Here is a 21,485-nt window from a genome sequence, read left to right as displayed (position 1 = left end):
TAAATACCATGTTTTCTAAACTTTTGATCGGGATATAATGAATATCCATTTTAGGTGCGTTTTGGAGCATTCTTCCCTACTCTATGCCCGAAGTAATCTAGATGTTGTTTTGTGACCGTTGGAAAATGTCGATCTCTACTCTTTTTCTTTCTCTCTCAACAACAAGTAGCCCGTAAAGCGTCCCCAAAGTAACAATTGCATGCCATCCGATGAGTTTCGAGAGAGTGCCAAGCACGTGTTTCCAGAATCTCTTACTAGACACTCTTAGTATCTGATAGCGCTCAGAAAGTTCCAACCGGCATTAATGTGTTCACTCCATCCACCACACCACCAACATCCAGAGTGACATCAATGAATGGTGCCTACTGCTGATGGTACGTATATTCGGCGTCGCCTGGTTTAGTTTTCCCACATCAGTGCTGACCGAGTCGCCGTCACAACGCTGCCAGACAACCAAGTTAGTCGGTCATCGGCGATTGATCAGACTAGACTTGAACTTCCAGTGTCCGCAAATTGGGGTACTTTTGTCGCGAATCGTACAAACAATCACGCGCATTGTATTGCGGTAACTACATGTCTACATACGTAGGCACACAAGATGCTATCGGTATTTATCCGCTTGTATGATTAATCGAGAGTGTGAGTCCGTTGCGGTGACTAATAGTAGCAGGTAGTGATGAGAAAAATCAAAAAGTTTGCTTGATTTCAATGGTTTTGGATAAATTGGTGTTTTATTTGTCATGGTTAAAGAAGAATTTTAAGAAAATTGATTAGTATACATCTTCTTGTGTGGTACATGCAGTGAAATCAAAGGATTTATTATAAAACGCCGAAGAAACTGACGGCAGAAAGTGACCTCATCATAAGCGCTGATTGAACATGTAAGTTATTTTACAATTATTCCTATGTTCGCTTGGTTCGAAGAAGTACATAATTTATTGACAGCATAAGTTATGTTGACGAATTCTTGTGAAGGATCATTCATGAAAAGTTTCTGAACCAAGCGGGAATTAAACCCATAACCATGGTTTTACTGAATACCCGTGCATTTTCAACATTGGCAATCTATCTCATCAATAACGGTTGTTTCCACTGTTATTCATTCTATCGTTTGTTACGCTTAGGCCATAATGAGTAAATTGAAATTAATCTATCCGGACTGATAAAAAAACAGTGTTTGTTTTAATAGGGGGATTAGGGGCATAATGGACACCCGGGGCGAAATGGACACCCCTGTTTTTGCCGAAACCGTTGACTTTTATGTAAAACTTTCAATGCATAAGTGTAAAGGAACAAGTCATCATTCTATTTATCAAAAGTACCATTTATATTCCTTTAAAATAACCAAAATATCATTGAAATTGAAGTATGTTTTTCATATGGTGGATTTCTTATAATTTCGAAGCAGCAGCAAATAAGGTATTTCGAGTGATTGAGTGTGTCCACCATACAAACTAGTGAATTTTTAGCTTATCTACATGTATTCGCTGATTTAGCAATGGATGCAGTGTTACATTTTTGATCAGAATTCACTCAAAATAGCAATTTCAATGTTGTTGCTATTCGGGGCAAAATGAACACTGGCAATTATGAATGGATGTACGCGCGTTGCATACTGTTAGGCGTTTTAGAGAGTTTGAAAAAAATCAATCCGATTGTTTTAGCCTAAAATTTATTTAATTAACTTTGAAGTTATGTAAACTCGTCTAAGATGGAATATTATATCTGTGGTATTGATCTCCGTTGGCAAATTATTGAACTGGTCGATATTATCAAAGATACAGCATAAAATATGCAGGGGTGTCCATTATGCCCCGATGGGTGTCCATTTCGCCCCGTACCTTTCCTGCCAGCCCCAAAAACCACACGGTTTTCAATTCATTATTTCTTCACAATAATGACATTCTACCAGCTGTGAATGATTTAAATACGTAGGAAACATTTTAAAGTTGTAAGCCAACTGATAATATGTTAAGTTTTTGTCGGTTATACAGGTCTAACATGCTCATATGCTTAGGGTGTCCATTATGCCCCTAATACCCCTATGCATTAATAACCGGAGCAACATTGTGAAACATTTGTGGATATGACGTGGAAAAAAATGCCGTTCACCATTCCGTACCGCAATGCCTCATCCTCAATTTGTATTTAGTACCGCCCCGATTGGTCAACATACTTTTTTTTCAGTCTTCTTATCAGCGTATTGACAGAGGGATAGTGCTTTCTGTACGTCTGATAACTGGGATCTCGACTGTATGTACCAAGTATAGGTAGATATCCAATTCAGCCGCCCGCACCTGTGTTTGAACAGCGATAATTTAGTGACGCTGTTGGTTTTGACTGGTCATAGCTAAATCAAAGCTGAGCTGTTCCCTGACGGTTATTGCTTTATTTAGTGTTGCATGTGTGATACTTTTGCTTATTTAGAAAAAATCACCTTTTTTTCGCTTAGGGTGGTGGTTTAGTGGCTACCACTTGAATCGAATCACAAGTACAGATGGTCCTAGGTACAATTCCTACCCTTTTACTTTGTATACTTTGTATACATATACTTTCTCCTTAGGGGGCATCGATTTGGTATGTAAAGAAAAATTTTGGAATCTTAGACCCCACTCCCCCCTTCGTCCGGTTTTTATTTGTATATCTAATACATACCTAATACTTCTGCTTAGGTCCTAGGTCTACCTTTGCTGCGATGCTCTACCGGATTCCAATCCAGCACTTTCTTGCAGATTTCGTCACCACTCTTTCGTAATGTGTGGCCGACCCACCTCCATTTACGTTCTGTTTCCTTATTTCCTGATTCCATTCAGTTTCTGATGACATCGTCGAGCGTGGGAATAGGTTCGTTCCTATCCCCTGCTGCATCTACGGGATAACCTCCGCTGGCAGCCTTGACACGGGGCATACCTACATTCGCTGCGCCATTTAGGAACTCTTCTAAAAGCTGCTTCCTAGCTTGCACTTTCCGATCTTCTTATCGTTGAGTTTCTGGTAAAATTTCCGTGTTTCTTCAGCACGGTAAAGCAGTTCCATTTTCTCGCACTCCGTTTCTTCTGAGCGGCTATTGTCCTCCCAAAAGAGGCGAGTCCGCTGTTCCGCTTGCATCGTTCCACGTTCTGCCGAGTTCCATTCTGCAGCAACATCCCCAGCGCTGCGTTTTTCTCCTCTATAAATGCTCTCTTTATTCTTCCATTTGTTCTGTCGACTCTGTTCCACGTAACCGATGGTATTCTCGGCTACCTACATACGTTTAATTTGATTTGCAATTTTGTTTTCTGACGTCCATCTGTAACGATGAGGGTGGCTGTAGCTTTCTGCTGAGTTGATGTTTCGAATCGGTAGCCTGAGTTACTTCTCCTGGCTTACTAGAGCGTTCATGCCCCCAGGTAGGGTAAACAGGTATAATATGCCCCCCCCCCCCCCTAAGCAGAAATGGCAATAGATCTAAAACTGGCGCTTTATTCCATTTATTGTCCACTGTTGTTCCTAAAGTCAGTGAAGTGTTGTTCGATGTTCCTAAAGTCAGTGAAGTGTTGCATGCAAACTATGCCTTTGGAGGGGCGGCTATGGAAGCTTTGAAACGTTTTTCGAAAACGTTCAGAAATTTGCCGTATCAAAACAAACGGGGCAATACGCCCCACCAAAAGAAAAACGTCCAGCCCCGTGATAAAACTGTCCCAGGGAATAATTCCACTACATGCTTATCCTAGGAGGATCTTTTAACGAGTGTTTAACTGCATAAAAGTTGCAAAATAACACAAGCGAACAGAGCTAGCTTCGTTTACAATGGAGTCAGTTTACAAGAGGTAAAATATTACGCCAAAAGCCTCGATTTCAGACTTTTAGATATTTTTGTTGCTTTTCTGTAACAATTAACTAATGGATCAGCTTGATGGCAATTATTCTTCAATATTCAAGATTTCTAATCGATCACGCATGCGAAAAGCGCTTGAATCGCTATAAAATGAAGGGGGGCGTTTTGCCCCGGTGGGGCGCATTATACCCTTTTACCCTAACAGTTTTAATTTTATCGAAGTTTTCTAGCGATTCAAAACCCTTAACATAAAACCATTGTTGCCGTCTTGAAAGTCATGTTGAGTTCTTCTCTCTCTCTCTCTTCTTGGCGTAACGTCCTCATTGGGACAAAGCCTGCTTCTCAGCTTAGTGTTCTATGAGCACTTCCACAGTTATTAACTGAGAGCTTCCTCTGCCAATGACCATTTTGCATGCGTATATCGTGTGGCAGGCACGAAGATACTCTATGCCCAAGGAAGTCAAGGAAATTTCCTTTACGAAAAGATCCTGGACCGACCGGGAATCGAACCCGTCACCCTCAGCATGGTCATGCTGAATACCCGTGCGTTTACCGCCTCGGCTATATGGGCCCTATGTTGAGTTCTTATATGCCTCCAAAAGCCCACGTCCTGGCTAGTTGACCCAGCCTTATTACGATCTACAGGACTACAGTATGCAAACCGGCTTAGGATTCCGGGTTGTATCATAGTTTTATCATATTCCCGATACAACTTTCTAAATAAAACCATATTCTGACTTGTCAAACATTTGTTTTGTTTATTTCTCACTAATGTTCGATCGCCAGAATAAATTATGCTTGGTTTTTTATACAGCCATCAATTGAAAAGATGTCGATCTGGAATTCCAGGGCTGTTACACGTGGCGCGGATTTTGCGTTTTTTGCGGTTTTTGCGTTTCGCGCGGATTTCGCGCTTTTTTGCTAATTTCGGCGCGGATTTTGCGGAAATCGTTTTCAAATGCACTTACATTAAGTATTTGGACATGATGCTCAACACAATCAGTAAAAAGTAATGAACATTTTCAAATGGTTATGGGTCTGGGTTTTCTTGGTGATACCGAAAGCTGTTTTTTATGGAAATTGTAAAAAGACGCCTACCGGAAATTTTGGAGAAACATTTGGTTAAATTTTGTAGTCACATTTGATAGAATCTCATAAAAAAATCATTGGTTTTGTAGACTGTATGTGTCGTGAGAAATCAATCTGATTGGTTTTCTGACACAGTATGTCATTAAAATTCAGATATTCCTGAAAAAAAAATACAGGTAAGACGTCCTGAAGACTTTTATGATTGCATTCTTAGAAAATTCCACGTATAAAAGCATGGAAAAACTCTAGTAATTTTTTTTTACATGCAGGACTTTTTTCATTCATTATGGATGAATTTAACGGAGTTCACGGAATTCTTGAATCAGTTATTTGTGGAATTTATGTAGAATCGATTTTTTTGCTAAAATTCTGGTAGAATTATCAAAAAATACGTAAATTTCTGTTGTAAAATTTCTCTTTGATTTCCAGTCGGAACATTCGTTTTGAGGAGAGTTTCGGGAACGATTATTAAAGGGTTCCCTAGTAACCATTAGCACTATATTTCGCCATTTTTGGCTCACAGGGCTGTTAAGCGGCCAATATAGCGCATGTCAGCTCCTTAATAGCATTATATTCGCCTCCAGAATTTCTTGGCAGAATTTTTTGAGGATTTTTTTTGCAGAATACTTGTAGAATCCTAACTTGTTAAAATCTTCACTGAATTTCCAGACAGTTTTTTTAAGTGCTTCCTTTTTATAAATATATTTCTTAGAAGTAAAGTTTGTTGGTGATATTATCAATGAATTCCACTAGTATTACTCTATTTGTTTCTTTATAACATATGTTTTGTAGAAAATAATCCATTAAATTCTTAAGAAGTTTCTGATAAATTTCTTTCGATTCTCTCGAACGATCTTTTGGTATTTACTAGATTTTATTCCAGGATTTCTACCATAACGTTGATTATAAATTGTTTCAAAACATTCGCCAAGAATGCTCCCTTTCGGAATCCTAGAGATCAGGAAAACATATTCTCGTTAAATTGCAGATACACTGATTGATAAAAAATCAAAGAACGATCGATTCAAAACTTTTAATTTTGATAAAAAGAACTAGCCTGTTTGCAACATTTATCAATTCTTGTTTGATGTATAAGTTGTCATCTAAGGTCATAGATTAATAATAGTTAAAAATTTATTTTTCATTAGAAATGCTCTTCATCTGGAGTACATCAAAAGTCTGGCTTTTTATGAGCTTCAGTCATCAAAACAATATGTTTTTGTACTGGCGCGGATTTGATGACCTCGTCGCGGATTTCAAATGGCTTGGCGCGGATTTTGCGGTTTCCAAATCGACCCTTCCGTAACAGCCCTGGAATTCAGATTTGTTTTCCTATTCAATACGTGTTTGGAGACATACCACGGGAAAATTGTGGTGAATGTGACTGTGATAATGACAAAAAATAAGTGCGCCACACAAACTGTGCGTTAATTGGAAGTTAAATGCATTTAATTTACTCGGTGGAATTGGGAGCATAATAGTTATTTATGCAACAAGTTGCAAAATGATAATTTTTTCAGCACGAGTCGTACATTTATCCAACGAGGCTTGCCGAGTTGGATAAATACGACAAGTGCTGAAAAAATAGAGTTTTGCAACGAGTTGCATACAACTTTTTTTGTAATTACGAAAAATACACATTCAGTATGAACTTTTCTCGGTACACAAACATGCATCAGAAGGAACCACGTGCGACCATCCATGCTCGGCAGTGCAGTTTTTTTCTTCGATCAGGTAGACTATGATATGGTGTAGCCTGTGAACGAGATCCCGTTGTCAAACAATAGTGTGTGAGGTTCGACAAAAGTCGGAAAAGTAGCTTCAGCAGCTGCCTTTTCACCCGATTTGCAGTTCGGTTAGGAATAAAAATCGTCCAAATTGGGATTCCAGTTGGTCAATTGATGTAATAGCAAGTAGCTGAATCTACGAAAGACACGGAAGTTTGTAAAAAGTGTGTGCTGGCAAAGGTGCCGAAAAGTGCTAGGGTAGGTAATCAAAATTTGAACCAAATTGCGGCTTTCTGAAGCAGTGCAAATTTTAAGTGATTTTTTCTCCCACATGGAAATAATTTACTACGGCAAAATCGTATGTACATGAAAGCCACGGGTATAAGCTTTCTGTTAAATGGTAAAAAGTTTGTATTTGCACCGAATTTCATTGAAATATTTGATTTTCCATCAACAATGATTTTAATCTTAATTTGAACCAATTTTAAGGTGAAACGGGACGCCGTGTTATTTTTCCTATCTTGCCTCTCTTTCTAATAATTTGCCTCGCGATTTTGATGATGGTAATCTCGAGTTCTATTGCACTGAAGATGATGAAAAACAATCAGCATGTGCAGTGCAAGTGAGCATACACAATGATAGGTTTTTGTTGCAAAATATGAAGTAGAATCTGAGATTACCATCTTAGTAGCAACAGAGCAATGGCGGATATTTACCCGACCGTCCCGTCCGCCCTTAATCTTAATTTGAACTACTGGCGGCAGCAGCTCGAGCAACTCACATAACAGCCAATTCCATGCTAAACAATGAAAAATCACATGAATCTGCTAATTCTCATACCTATTTTTCATTAGGCAGTGGAATCTCAACTTAGAATGTTCGAAATTCTTTAGGAATTTGGAAACAAAATTTGGATTTTTTCATCCCCCAAGAGTAAACAAAGCAACTACTAGCGCAATCTACAGGCCAACACTAGAAGCTCACCCCCGTTTACTAGTTCAAATTTAGATTACAAATGGTTCAACTTAAGATAACATTTTCCAAGTAAGAATCACTTAAATTTGATAATTTTATGACAAATACTGCGGAATATTATTCGGTTGGTCGATTCTACGATAAATAAGCTTTCATTTGACGTGTTCACATATTGCGTGTGATACAATGCATGAGCTGTACGAGTGCACCGAAAATGTGCTTTCTCTTGGGGGAAATGGGTGAAATCACAGTGATTTTTCAATTGCCTGTTTCGCATGACAAAAACGCCTTTTTCAATGCTTTTAAAGCCCATGTTATCAGGTTATATTACGGAAACCTGTTTAACATCTTTTTCGGGACAATATTTGCCTGAATAGTACGTCGTTTTAATGAATTTTGAAATGGTTCAAATTAAGATTACAATTTGACTAGTTCAAAGCTTGATTTCTTACCCTAATTTTCAGCACTCTTTAAGAGTGCCGAAAAGTAGTACTTTTCGGCACACTTGCATCAGTAGTGAAAAGTAGGCCATTTCTGCACACTTCAGGCAATTGAAAAGTGAAACTTTTTACAACGTAATTACAAAATAGTAGTTTACGCAACAAGGTGCAGAATGAAGATTTTTACAGCACGAGTTATACACTTATCCAACGAGGCTTGCCGAGTTGGATAAGTACGACGAGTGCTGTAAAAATCGAGTTCTGCACCGAGATGCGTACAACGTTTTTTGCAATTTCATAAATTACCACTTGAGGATAGTTTTTAACAAAACTTTTTCATCAAACTGTACACTGATGTTCATAGTCATGTTTAAGAAAGTCTGATCATAGCATGTTATACTGTGCAGTTGTCACAATTTTCCAAACCTGTGTCCAGAAAGCATCAAGAAGTTGATCAAAACTGAAAACAGTGCTGTAATGGTTCATTACGCAACGCAAATTAGTGCTGTAATGAACCATTACAGCACTGATAATTTGGTGTGGGAAATTTGGCCTTTTCCTGTCAGATTTGCGTGAGGTAAAACAGCCTATTACGATGAGAAATTGCAAAAAATATTTTTTCAGCATAACGGAGTTTCAAAGACATCATGTAATTTTTCTGAAAATAAGCATGACTGAAACGTGCTGAATCGTTAAGTTTGATCTCAAGCTCTACTAGAAATCATAATATTGAGTAACGATTTTTCTGTATTCACATAAATTATCCCGGCTAGACGACATATTTTTCTGATAAACCTCTGTGTTCCTAATGATACATCCAATAGGGCTAACCCTCCTGAGGTGGTCATAACTGAGATCATGATAGAACTAGCGGTTTTATCACAGCATTTTTTGGTCTATGTTGCGACCATGAAATCTTTTGTTGGTTTTATGCATTTCCTCGCAGTTTAGTGTATTTGTTTACAAAAAAAATCTCCGACAACAACCGCAAATAAAAGTTTTATTGAAATGGTATAAACCAATTCATGACTACTTGAAAGTTTTTAACTAGTTAACCACTGCGCTTAACTAGCCAAAGCATACTGAAGGGAAAAGCAAACGGAGAAGCTAGAGCTGTTCTCCGATGCGTTCCTCTCGAGGAATTCTTCTTGGGATTTCTTCTGAGATTCCTTCTGGAATTTCTTCAGGAACTTCACCATGGATTCCTTCAGGATTTGCTACAGGGAGTCCTTCTGCGAATACTTTTTAGAAATCCTTCTGAATTTCCTCAGGAATTTTAGTGACTTTTGAGTACCTCTTTGGGTTTCTTCAGATACTCCTCCTGAAAATCCTTCAGGAATTGCTCTTTGAATTTCTTCAGGGAGTCTTCTAGTAATTCCTCCAGGAATTCCTCAAAGGATTCCACCCAGACATTTCTGCAGGAATTCGTCCATGAATTCCCCCAGTTATTCCTCTAGAGAGCGTAGTAAAACATGAGCAAAGCTCTTCGAAGAAAGAAGCTACTAACTTTTCTCAATATTCCACACATTCAGTTGTTCAGTACATTATATTAGCAGATAATAACCATAAATAAATTGGTTTAAAATTATTGAACTTCATAGAAATGTGGCAAAGAGATCAATTTTTCAATTCCCAAAAACTAAAGATAAACACAAAATTTCTTTAAACATCAGTGTATCGTTTTTAATTGCAAAAAAGTGTTTGCCATGCTGCAGTAGTTTAAGTGATACATATTCTGGCAAAATATAAACCTAATCGGAATAATGGTTGTTGAGATATTAAAGTTACAAATTGGACTCGATTTTCAGAATAAAATTTATTTGTTAAACAGAAATGTTTAAACATATTAAATTTTGAATGTTTTCAATGGATCTAGTCGAAAGTACTAATAATGCAATTTCAAATGCAGAAAACCGCTTCTTGATTGCATTGTTGGCTTGGTTACTGTGCTTCATGGCAGTTACCGGAGATAAAACCGCTTCGTTCTATGAAGGTTCTTCTAAATAATGATGTACTCTATTGCAAATACAACGTAACAATGATGTCGAAAATAAAAATTAACATGTAGTTATTTTCAAATAAGGTATATAATAACATAGGGTCAGACCTCGCTGAAAATAAATAATAATGAGCTTCTCTAGAATCAAAAATTTGCATTTATGGAGCAAAAAGTATGCAATTTTTCATTATGGCCATCATTAAATATTAAATTTGTGATGAAGAATGTACTTTAAAGCATATTTTTCTTCGGTATCATTTAGAATGCGGTTGTCTTCTATACTGGACAAATTTTGAACTAATTCCGTAGTGTTATTGCATCACTGGACTTAAATAAGTATTTTTTATCAATTTCATTGATAACAAGGCAACTCACTATATCAAGCTGTATAATGCTTGGTGCATTATTACTGACTAACTATTACACCCTACCTTTAGAAGAATAGTATTAGATCCCAACACATTGAAAAGTTCATGAAAATTTTAAATTTATGTTTGTGGAAAGTTGTGTAGAATTTTGAGAAATGGGGTTTTATTGAGCTTTAACGAAAACCGCTTCAGTTCCATAACTAAGGACAATACAAATGTTATATTTTTCCTACACTGTAGAATAGCTATGGAAATTTATGCAAAAAACCGATAATGATTTTATTGAAAAATTAAAAAGATATCACACAAATAAGGTGTCCTCTTTATAAAATGAACAGTCCTTATTGATCCATTACGCACAAGAAGACGTGAAGCATAGAGAGCGGGTGGAAAATGGTCTGGCGAGCGTTTGGCGTGGCCGACGTTGCGGTGAAGAGCTGAACAGATCGTACAAACATTGCTGAACAAATTGTAGACTCTATGTTATTACGAAGTGCTACATAATGTAATTATCGGGTAAGTCGGTCGGGAGCAGTACTGAGACTCCCCGAATCAATTGCCTCAGGGTCGGCACGCTCACGTCATGGAATTCGCGGGCAGGGAACTCTCGCACTTAAAATTAGATAACCACAACAGCACTTCACGGACAACTACACCTTATTCGGGTTTTACCTTCTATATTTCCAGGATCCTCGCACTACTTTCTCTCCCTTTATCTCCCACTTTCTTACAACAATCTGACCTTTCACGTTGGGGGCCCCTTTGTCAGCAACACTCCACCACACCTGTCCTCCACAGCGTCCTGGATACTGTGTGCGATGGTGGCACGAAGGTCTTCGTACAGCTGGCGTACGCGCTGGCGGCTCACGGCACTTTACACCGCTATGAGCAACGGCAACGTCCTTCGGGTTTGGGTGGTTTGGGGTGGCACTACACGGGTTCCTGAACCTCCTACGCGTCTTGGTCCTGCCGATATGGTGACGGATCGGCCTTCGGCAAGTTCTGCGCCGCAATTCGCCCAACGTGGCACTTTCACGTCAAAAACGGCGGGGTTCTATTTTGTGGAGGGGCGTTAATAAATGGTTTTTGGCTAGAAGTGGGGGTAGAATTACCTGTAGTCCACTTCGCACACACTCTGTCCACTCTACCAACTTTATCAGTAATAACTTCAACTACTTTCACTTCAACTTCAAACTCTTAACTTTGTATCGTTTTAAAAACCAACTGTCGTAGTCGACGAGCCTTGGGCAAGTGTCTGATCATGGAGTAGTTGACGGCCTCGAGGTTCATGACCTCGTTCCTCGCTCATTGCCCTCTCCAACAGTGCTATTTCTTAATGGCCCCAGTTAGGCCACCCCTCATGGCCGCCCAGTTGGTGGTAACCAGTCTCTCTGGTGGTGGGGTTTTCAACTACAGTGTGTAGTATTTGATGGTTGCTGTTTAGGGTGGTGGAGCCTGACGTTGTTCTTCTTCTAGCCTATCGGGAGCTTTAAGCTGGTTGGAACCTACACTAAACACGAGTATTACCTGCCATTTAACATTTTAACAATTCACCCAACACAAATCACGAAATTCTCGGTAACACTCACGATACACTTACAATAAAGAATAAATAATTGAGAAGTTAACCAAACTCACGCATTGGATCTGGATGTGTGCCATTCATGTGCTAAAGAACAGTTAACGCAGTTGTAAACGACGCAACCAAGGGTACCGTCAAGTACGTGAAACAAATAGTGCGATGGAATTAGGAGTGCACAGATGTTTGGAGTTGTGTGTGTGTCGTGCGGTTAGGGGCGTCAGTAGTCTGTCTGTTTCGTAAGCTTCGGAGTTTGGGTTCTATTCCCACTCCAGTCGATTATACTTTTCGTCAAACGAAAAAAATCTCCACTATGGCACTAGTTGTTTCGCGTGTAGTCTACGTTGTCACACGTTGAAAAAGGCTCGCTTGATGTACACAGCACCAGCGCGATGCTGTTGGTGGTAGCCGGCCGCGCGAGTTATGGCAGGTTCAAATAACTAAAGTGACCGCTATTAAAGGAACAGATACAGGGGATGGCCAAAATGTTTGGGATAGGCGATTTTTTTCTCTCACAAAAAAGTTCAACATGCTATAACTTTTCATAGAGTGTATCAAACAATCTCAAATTTTGACTGTTTATCAACCTATTTTATGTGTGCATGATTGGTAAAAATTTGGGCTCGATTGATTAATCTTTCGCAAAGTTAGAACCGTTCGGGTAAAACACTATTTTTTAGATAACTCATTTTTGAGCTGCCATATCTCGGAAACCAGTGAACCGAATTGAATAAAATTTTGAACGTGCACTAACAATATATGAATGCTTCACAAACTATTAAAACTTAGATATTTTTTGAACGTTGAAAAAAGTTATCATAGATCGACACTTTTTGGATTTTTCTTGAAAAAAATGTATTTTTTTAAGTCAATGTCAATAAATTTTGGTGTTGATGTCCAAAGATTTTCCACTTCTGTTCTCAAGTTACCTTTATTCAGATATATTAGAGCCTATGAGGATTAACCCTTCAGCGCGCGCGCTGTTGTAAAAGTACAACTCTACAAAAAAAACCTCGCTTTTCGTATACAGCGCGAGCGCGATGCAGTTTCGGTTGCTTGATGGCGCGCATCCAGGAAGCACAGAGAACAGACATCCAAGTCCAGTTCCGAAACTGTGTAAGGAATTTAACGGCCATTTGAAATCGGCAACACAAGTGGCAATAGCGTGGCGCTGCAGTCGGTAAATTTCCCATACAAATTTAATTCACCACTTGAAATGTTTCAATTCACCACTGACTATGGCAATACGGTGGTGTTTGGTGGCGTTGTCATCGTGTATTGGTTTGCAACCTTACTCAAGTAAAGATTAAAGTCCTTACACAACTTTTCGAATGAAATTTGTTCTAGCCTGGATGTCTGTTCTCTGTGCTGGAAGGTTAAAGGAAGAACACATTTAGTAATTTTTGTGTGGTATTGTAAATTTGACTTATTTTCCTCTATATGGGTAAAAGTTTCAACCCGGTATAACTTAATCCGCCGTGAGAAAATATTACATTTTATAACGTTGTATTAAGTATAAATATATTGTTGATAAACGTTAAAAAAATCATTAAATTTGGTTCACTGGTTTCCGAGATATGACAGCTCAAAAATGAGTTGTCTAAAAAATAATGTTTTACCCGAACGGTTCTAACTTCGCGAAAAAATATTCAACCGAGCCCAAATTTGCACCAGTCATGCACATATGGCAGGTTGATGAACAGTCAAAATTTGAGATTTTTTGATGCACTCTATGAAAAGTTACAGCATGTTGAATTTTTTGTGGGAGAAAAAAGTTGCCTATCCCAAACCCCGTTGTACATAGTGCCACCGATATCTTGTGTGTTTGACTTGGGTAACTCGGCGCCATAGGTAAAAACCCATATAGGGTATGTGTTCCATCATTAATCTCACGCTCCCATATTCATCCCATTCGAAAACATGCGATTACGGCACCGATTGATTCCGTTCTTTTTGTTTTCATGGGTGCTCACTTCTAACAAAAAATAAAAAAATAAGAAACAAAACAAACAGCGCTTCAATCCTTTGTTTTTCGTAGGATGAAAATGGGAGCCACATGCTTAAGAAGGGAACCAATACCCTACTGTGACTCCTTTGTTTTGATGCGGCAACTGCCAGAAAAGTTGACTTCAATGACCCATTTGCAGCGTGTCTGGCCGATATTAACCATGCATGGGAACCGTAGTCGTTGAGGCATTACCAGCGAACATCGAATAAAAGATTAGGATTAATTACCCACATTTCCTTGTTTCAAGTTTCATCTCGACCAGAACCAAACCGAGACCTATCACGTTTAACAAGGTATGAAAGTTGGGAGGTCTATCGACTGTGGGAATCGACTGAAAAGGCCGAAAACCATACCATACAAGGTATGAAATGTAATAAGAACCAAAGTTTTTTTCCTTTTATTACTAAAATATGCTGTTCCATAACTAGAGTACGGTTTAGTAGATTTTTCACCGTAACGCAACCTAAAAAGGTGATCTACAAACGCTACGGGCTCCGTTAAAGACCGATCATCTTTTAAACCCCCCTACCATTCATCCCTCAGCACGGGTCGCCTGACACCTTGGACTGAGGTTAACTGAGAGCTTCCTTTGCCAATTGACCATTTTGCTTAAGTATATCGTGTGGCAGACACGAAGATATTCTATGCCAAGGAGATTTCCATTAGGAAAACCCAGCTTGGTCATGCTGAATACCCGCACGCATTTAGCGATGTGGCCATATGGTCTTAGCAGAGACAAATTAAGACATTAAATTACATATAAATCATTTAAAAACATGAAACATTTGATCGAGAGTTTAGTGTTTGTTCAACACTCATTGTTTCATTTTTCCTTAAAATTTGAAACAGAAGAAAATGACTGCGATGGTTTCGAAACCGAGCCTCGACTGACATTCGGATCAATAGTTATAAAAAATTCTATTAAACCTACATCATATCACGTGCCACATAACCAGATGGAAGTGATAAAAAATAACTGCGCTCGCTTGGTAAACTGTTGATAAGCATTCTTATCTTCCATTACCAACTATCTATCACAGTACGGCAGCCGGCAGTTGTGTACACCTGGATTCACCCAAACCTGTTAACCATCTATCTAACTATCTATGGTGGGTGGCTACACGCAATGACTCATACAAGATGTGACACCGGGAAGCACTATGTGAAACTTGTATTAGCATCCGTGTCCAAAACAACATTTTTTTTTCCTCAAAAATGTGCTAACTAATATCGTTATACCTATGCCACTGAAGGTCAAATATTTACAAATTTAATGTACAGGGAAAATTATGCAATGAAAATAACATCTTGTGAATGTACTACTTCTCGAAGTCAATAACATACACTACCTGTCAATACATAAGTGACCCGATTTTGTCAGCCCCTTTTCGGATAACATTTTTTGCTCTCCTCAAAAATCTTAACAAATATTCACACTTTTTATCCTTCTATTTTCTGTCTTTCAGCAGCAGTTTGATGATGATTTTAAATGAATTGGTTAAAGTTTAACCGTTAGATAATGAGAGCAAAAAGTTTGACGCAAAATGAGGCTGACAAAATCGGGTCCTTACTGTAATTTTGGATCACTAGAAAAGTACATGATCAAAATATATAAATTTTTGAATTTCAATTGATTGGCACAACTAGTCATTGCCGGGGCCCGTGGTGCCGAGGCTACACGTTCGCTTCATAAGCGGATGGTCATGGGTTCGATCCCAGCCCCCAGAGTGGCTGGCACTTGACCCTCCTCTGAGCTCTCATAGCTCTAACGGACCCGGATAATTGGATATCGGTGAACGGAAACCCATAATGGAAGACCCCGAATCGGACGGGAAAAGGAACAACAGCTACACATCATTTCATCATCGTGCTCATCATTATACAGGGGTAGAAAATGAAAGCAGCGCTAAAAGCAACCAGTTCGATATAGTAGAATAAGAATATAATAGCATACATTTAGGCGATGTACAAAGTGTAAATGCTGCAACCAAGTGCCCTAGTGGACAAAAGAGCTGTAAAATAGATTAAGTGGTTAAGAATAAAAAAAACTAGTCAATGAGGCATGCCGTATGAACCCAAGCAACACATATGGTTACAAAACAGTGACGGCAGCGTATGTAAGGGTTGCACAGAAGTCACTGTGACTTATCAGGTATCAGAAGGCCGGCTCCAGAGGCACATTATCCTCCATTTGGGACATTTGTGCCATCGCCAAAATAATAGCCTATTTCATAATCTACCTGAGGGAAAAGGAAAGAAATAAGGATAGGAATGGGGATAAGGACAGGTTGGGAAATAGGAAAAGTACCCTAGAAGAGAATACTAACACATAAGCGTACCACAATGGGTCGAAACAGCGCCCTGAAAAGGGCACTGTAATAACGCATAAAGCGAAAGAGAGCCTATAGCTCTTTACCACAGCGGGTTAAGAGCAACAGAATATCCTGAATATTCAGGTCTCTGAAGTCAGTTTCACTTAATAAGTGTTTACCGAATACTCGGAAACGAAGTTGCGCAAAAACTGGACAGTTACATATCAAATGATACGAAGTTCCATAATCAGATTCACAGTTATCACAGGCAAATGAATCAGCTTGCTGAATATTCGCCATGTGATAGCTGAGTCGGCAGTGGCCAGTCAATGCTTTGACCAGAATGCTGCAATTCTGCTTTGACAGATTTGTAAGATACTTCGCCACCCTTGGAGATGGCTCAGTACAATACAAATTGGTTTGACGACATAACTCCAAACTATTTCAGTATTGTCTGTGTTGAGTGGCAACCCAGGTATGAATCTGAAGCTTTACCCAACACTTCGATATCGGAATAGCTGGCTCATGAGCTGGCTCAGGGCCAATGAAGTCATGTGATGCTCCAGTGCGAGCTAACTCATCAGTCAATTCATTTCCAGCGATGAAAGAATGGCCAGGTACCCATACAAGGTGAACAGCGTTCGCTGAATTCAGCTCCTCGATTTGAGTTCGACAAGCGATTACTACCTTCGACCTAGAGTTGGCCGAAGCAAGTGCTTTAATAGCAGCCTGGCTATCTGAACAGAAGTATATTACATTGCCCATGACGTGCTGCTGAAGTGCTGATTGCACTCTGCACATAAGAGCAAATATTTCAGCCTGAAAAACGGTGCAGCCTTAGCTCACGAGAATATACACCAGCACCTGCTCGACCTTCGAGAAGGGAGCCATCAGTGTAACATACGATGCCGTCTGAAACACTTCTCTCCAGATAACCAGATGTACACTCTTTCCGGAAAGGGAATTTCGTGGAAAATGTCCTATATGGAAAATTACAAGCAATTGTAAGATCACTTGGAGCAAGGACAATTTTGTCTCAATTCACCAGAAGTGGAAACAACGAGGTGTGTGTTGATGTGCGGTTCTCAGGAGTTTTCTCTAGTAGACCGAGTACCCGTAGACGGTAAGTGCAAGAAAGTGCTTCTTGTTTGAGATGAATGTCAAAGATGAACGTCAAAGAGAGCTTCGAGCGCTGCCGTGGGAGTTGAAGAGAACGCTCCAGACATCGCCATTAGGTACATCCTTTGGAGATGGCCTAACTTTGATTGGACCGTTCTCATTTCACCCTTTTGCCACCACACAAGACATCCATAGGCCAATATTGGCCGAACCACAGTTGTGTAAATCCATTTGATGTACTTGGGTTTTAGACCCCAAGTTGTACCAAATGTTCGCCGGCATTTCCCGAAGGTCATACAAGCTTTTTTGATTCTGAACTCAATGTGAGGTGTCCAGGAAAGCTTGGAATCAAGAATAACTCCAACGTACTTTACCTGTTCTGTTCAGCCACATCGATTTCAGAATCAAAGAGACGCAAAGGTCGAATGCCATCACGGTTTCGCCTTTCCGTGAAAAGAACAATAGATGTTTTACTCGGATTAACCGAAAGGCCGTATTGGCGATACCAACCCTCAACTACCCGAAGAACGTTTTGCATCAGATCGAAAAGGGTGCTGATGCACATACCGACTAACAATGTTAGGTAGTCGTCGGCAAAACCATAAGTAGGAAAACCGCTATTATTGATTTGCTTCAAAAGCGTATCTGCTACGAGATTTCACAAAAGTGGTGATAAGACTCCCCCTTGAGGGCATCCATCCACAAACACTCAATTTCCTAATCGCCGCTTGACGCAATGTCGAAAAGAGATGTCGATTTTTGAGACTTTAATGAATCCAATTGGAAATCATTGGAGATATACCATGACCCCGTGCGGCTTCCAATATGGCATCGAAAGGCACGTTGTCAAAGGCACCCTCGATATCTAAGAAAACACCCAAGCCGGATTGCTTTTGAGCGAATGCTTTTCCGATATCGTTAACATCCTTGTGTAAAAGAGTCACAGTGGACTTACCAGATTGGTAGGCATGTGTAATCAGTTTCGTATCTTTTAATTCCGCCCTAATTGCTTATCCTTTGACAGATACGCGTATTTCGACTACCGCTTGTAATCTTCCTCAGTGTCAGTTATCCAGTGGAAACTGACACTGAGGTAGATTACAAGTGGTAGTCGAAATACGCGTATCTGCCAAAGGATAAGCAATTAGGGCTGAATTAATGACAAACGTCTTGAAATCCCGCTTCAAGGGTGCATCAGAACTTCAGACGCACAAAACTCAAGAAGCAAGCTTCAATCAACAGATTATTATTCTGTTCTTGCTCACTTGCAATTAGCTTGAAATAAGAAGATCAAATGCGCTGGTTTTGTTTACGAAGAGATTTGTGCGCTCAAAATCGTGAGTAGGTGCCAAAGTCGGCCATAGTGGCGACCATTTCGGAATTCTAACAAGTCTGTCCTTAAAAGGTACGAAACTGATTACACTCATTCAAACCCATGAGTTTCCATTATGAAGCAAATACGCAGTCGACTATACCACGAGCTCCGAACTGTAACATGACGTTTCATGTAAATTTACATGATTGGAAGTTTTCTTGTTGAATATACAGTCTGCATTCAAATAAAACCGATACTTTTAATTGGACAAAAACTCTTCAATTATGAGGCATACTGATTGACATGCTCTTTGAACTCGAAAGTTCAAATTTTAAAGGTGGAAACATATGAAACACGTTCTGGGAAGAAAAGCCATAGGGTAATTCGCCAATTGTTGAACGGTTAGTACCGGCATTTTGGCTTTCGTTTGTTTTTCCGTGCATAATTCCACTTTAGTTGAAACATATCCAATGAACGTCTAGATCTACTTATCCCTTATACTGCCCATTGAAATTGTATTCCCTTAAATTCCATTTTCTAAGAGAAAATAGAACATTTGTATGGGAAGTCTGTAACCCAAATGTCGAACGCTTCCTTAAGCTAGCTCATCCTAATGTTGGACGGTTCTCGCCAATTGTTGAACGGTTGAAGCTTTGTTCGTAATTGATGACGTATAACCCGACATCAACCTATCATTCACCTGTTTTTGTTTTGGCCACCAAACCCAACACAGACACGACAGTTACTCCATGTGGGTCCAACAGTGGTCCAACATTTGATAAAAATTGACCCGACTTTGACCCGACATCCGATATTTTTTCACTCTGGTGGATTTTTTTCCGGGTTTTTCGTGTTTTGTGCCCAGCTAGTCCGAGCTAGTGACAATTCATTTGAATGACAAGGAATCGCACATTTGAAGAGAGCTCTAGTGGAATGAAATCGTTTTAAACATGACTAGATGTAAAAATGGCTGAAAACATTTGATTAGAAGCGAAAACGACAGAAGAAAAGTACGCCTTAGAAGCCCCTGAAACTCTCCTGGAAACCCATGGGACCCACTCAACCCCCAAGGACACTCATGGAACGAACCTTAAATCCCTTGAAAACACGTGGGTTGCTCCTGAGCCTCCTGGAACGCCTTGAAATACTCCTGGGTCCCCTTAACACTCTGAATTCCTCTTGAACACCTCTGGAACGCCCTTGAAACCCATTGAAAACCACTGGAATCTTTCTGAAGCCCACTGGAACACCCCTAGAACATCCCTGAAACGCCCTTGGAACCCCATGAAATGCACGGTTAGGTAAAGTGAAAAAAAATCTAGCAGTCATGCTAACATTGTAGGTTATGCCAGTGTTCAACAATTGGACCATGCATGCATAATGATAGTGTGATAAGAAAAATATTTTTTCAAATTAAATTACAATGAAAATGTGATTTTAAACAATGTTAAACTGTTAATGACATCCTTCCAGTTCTTGTAACTATGGTGTGCCTTTGATATTTGTGGTCGATTTGCCCGCAAAGCTTATTTCGTAACAGCAATTTCTTAAAATTAATCTTAAGATTTGTGCAGTTTTCGTGTCATCAGCGGTACAAAACTTTCAATAATTTTTATTGACGTGAAATATGTATAATTTTGTAACTTAATTAGAGCAATATCGTGACACACATGTATATGCATCTACATCATACGTTTACGTTAGATGAAAATTACTTATGTAAGATTTATAATAAAATATTCAGAAACTGTTCAACATTTGGGTAGTGTTCAACAATTAGCAAATTACCCTACGTAGAATCGCTTTAGAATAGTCAAGCCAGACAGCCAAAAAGTAGCCAACATTAATAATGTTCTACCTGTATGGCTTGTCTTCGCGACTAAATATTTATTTAACCTGTTTGAAATATCAATCAAGAAAGCCCGATCTTCTATGCATTCGGTTGACGACAACACATCACCCCGATAGAGGAACGACACCGTCGAGCCACCCATTTCACTGGTATCGCTCGTCATCGGTGATGTAATCTTCACTTCCATCCCATCCCACCTACGTATACCATACCCACCATATTCAAGTTCATTGAAGGTAGTTCCCTGCGGTCGAACTGGTATGACGATCGCTCGCTCGCTCTCCAAAGTGAGAAATGATCGCAATTAGTGTTCCCGTGTGTTTACAAACGGAACGCATGAAAAGGCACGCTACAAACGTTGTTGGGCAATTGATGAGTAATCATGGACGCTTGAATAGGGAAATCGGTGACTGATATAAGTATGGCATACACTAGTGTACAAATGCTGATTGTTGCAATTGCTCTGTTCTGTCACTCAGGCATGTTACTTTGAGGGCAACATTGTTTCGAATTATTACTTTGTATATCACCAACACAGAATAAAAGAAATGGAAAATAAAGCATCATGATCATCACTATTCTAGATCTCCAAATTCTATTACTAGTAGTTTTACATGAAATATCATGCAACCTTGTGTAATAAGTCACGTCATCTTATCTCATTTTGAAATGTATGGGATGAGTGTGAGATTATTGCATGTAAAATAAAGATTCACATTGTATAACATGTACAATGTACATTTGTGTAATATTTCATGCAATCACTCTGAGTCTGCATGTCATGATAATTACATAGTGCCATGAAATGAACATGAATTTTGTCATGATTTTTTTGGAAACATCCAGTCAGTGCGTTACGCAGTTAAAAGTAATGAGATTTACACG

The 21,485-nt window shown here is 39.3% G+C and overlaps 1 protein-coding gene across 1 annotated transcript in view; it reads left to right on the top strand.

Moving 5' to 3' along the window:
- The first annotated feature begins 283 nt into the window (after positions 1–283).
- Positions 284–21,485, top strand: part of LOC109430324 (acyl-CoA Delta-9 desaturase) — a 49,337-nt gene continuing 28,135 nt past the window's right edge. The window contains exons 1-2 of the mRNA XM_062846198.1: positions 284–670; positions 803–881. The gene's annotated coding sequence lies outside the window, so the exon portion shown is untranslated. The remainder of the gene's footprint in view (positions 671–802; positions 882–21,485) is intronic.

Source organism: Aedes albopictus, chromosome 1 (assembly GCF_035046485.1).
Source record: "Aedes albopictus strain Foshan chromosome 1, AalbF5, whole genome shotgun sequence".
NCBI classification, from domain to species: Eukaryota; Metazoa; Arthropoda; class Insecta; order Diptera; family Culicidae; genus Aedes; species Aedes albopictus.
This window is presented reverse-complemented; position numbering and strand designations above follow the sequence as displayed.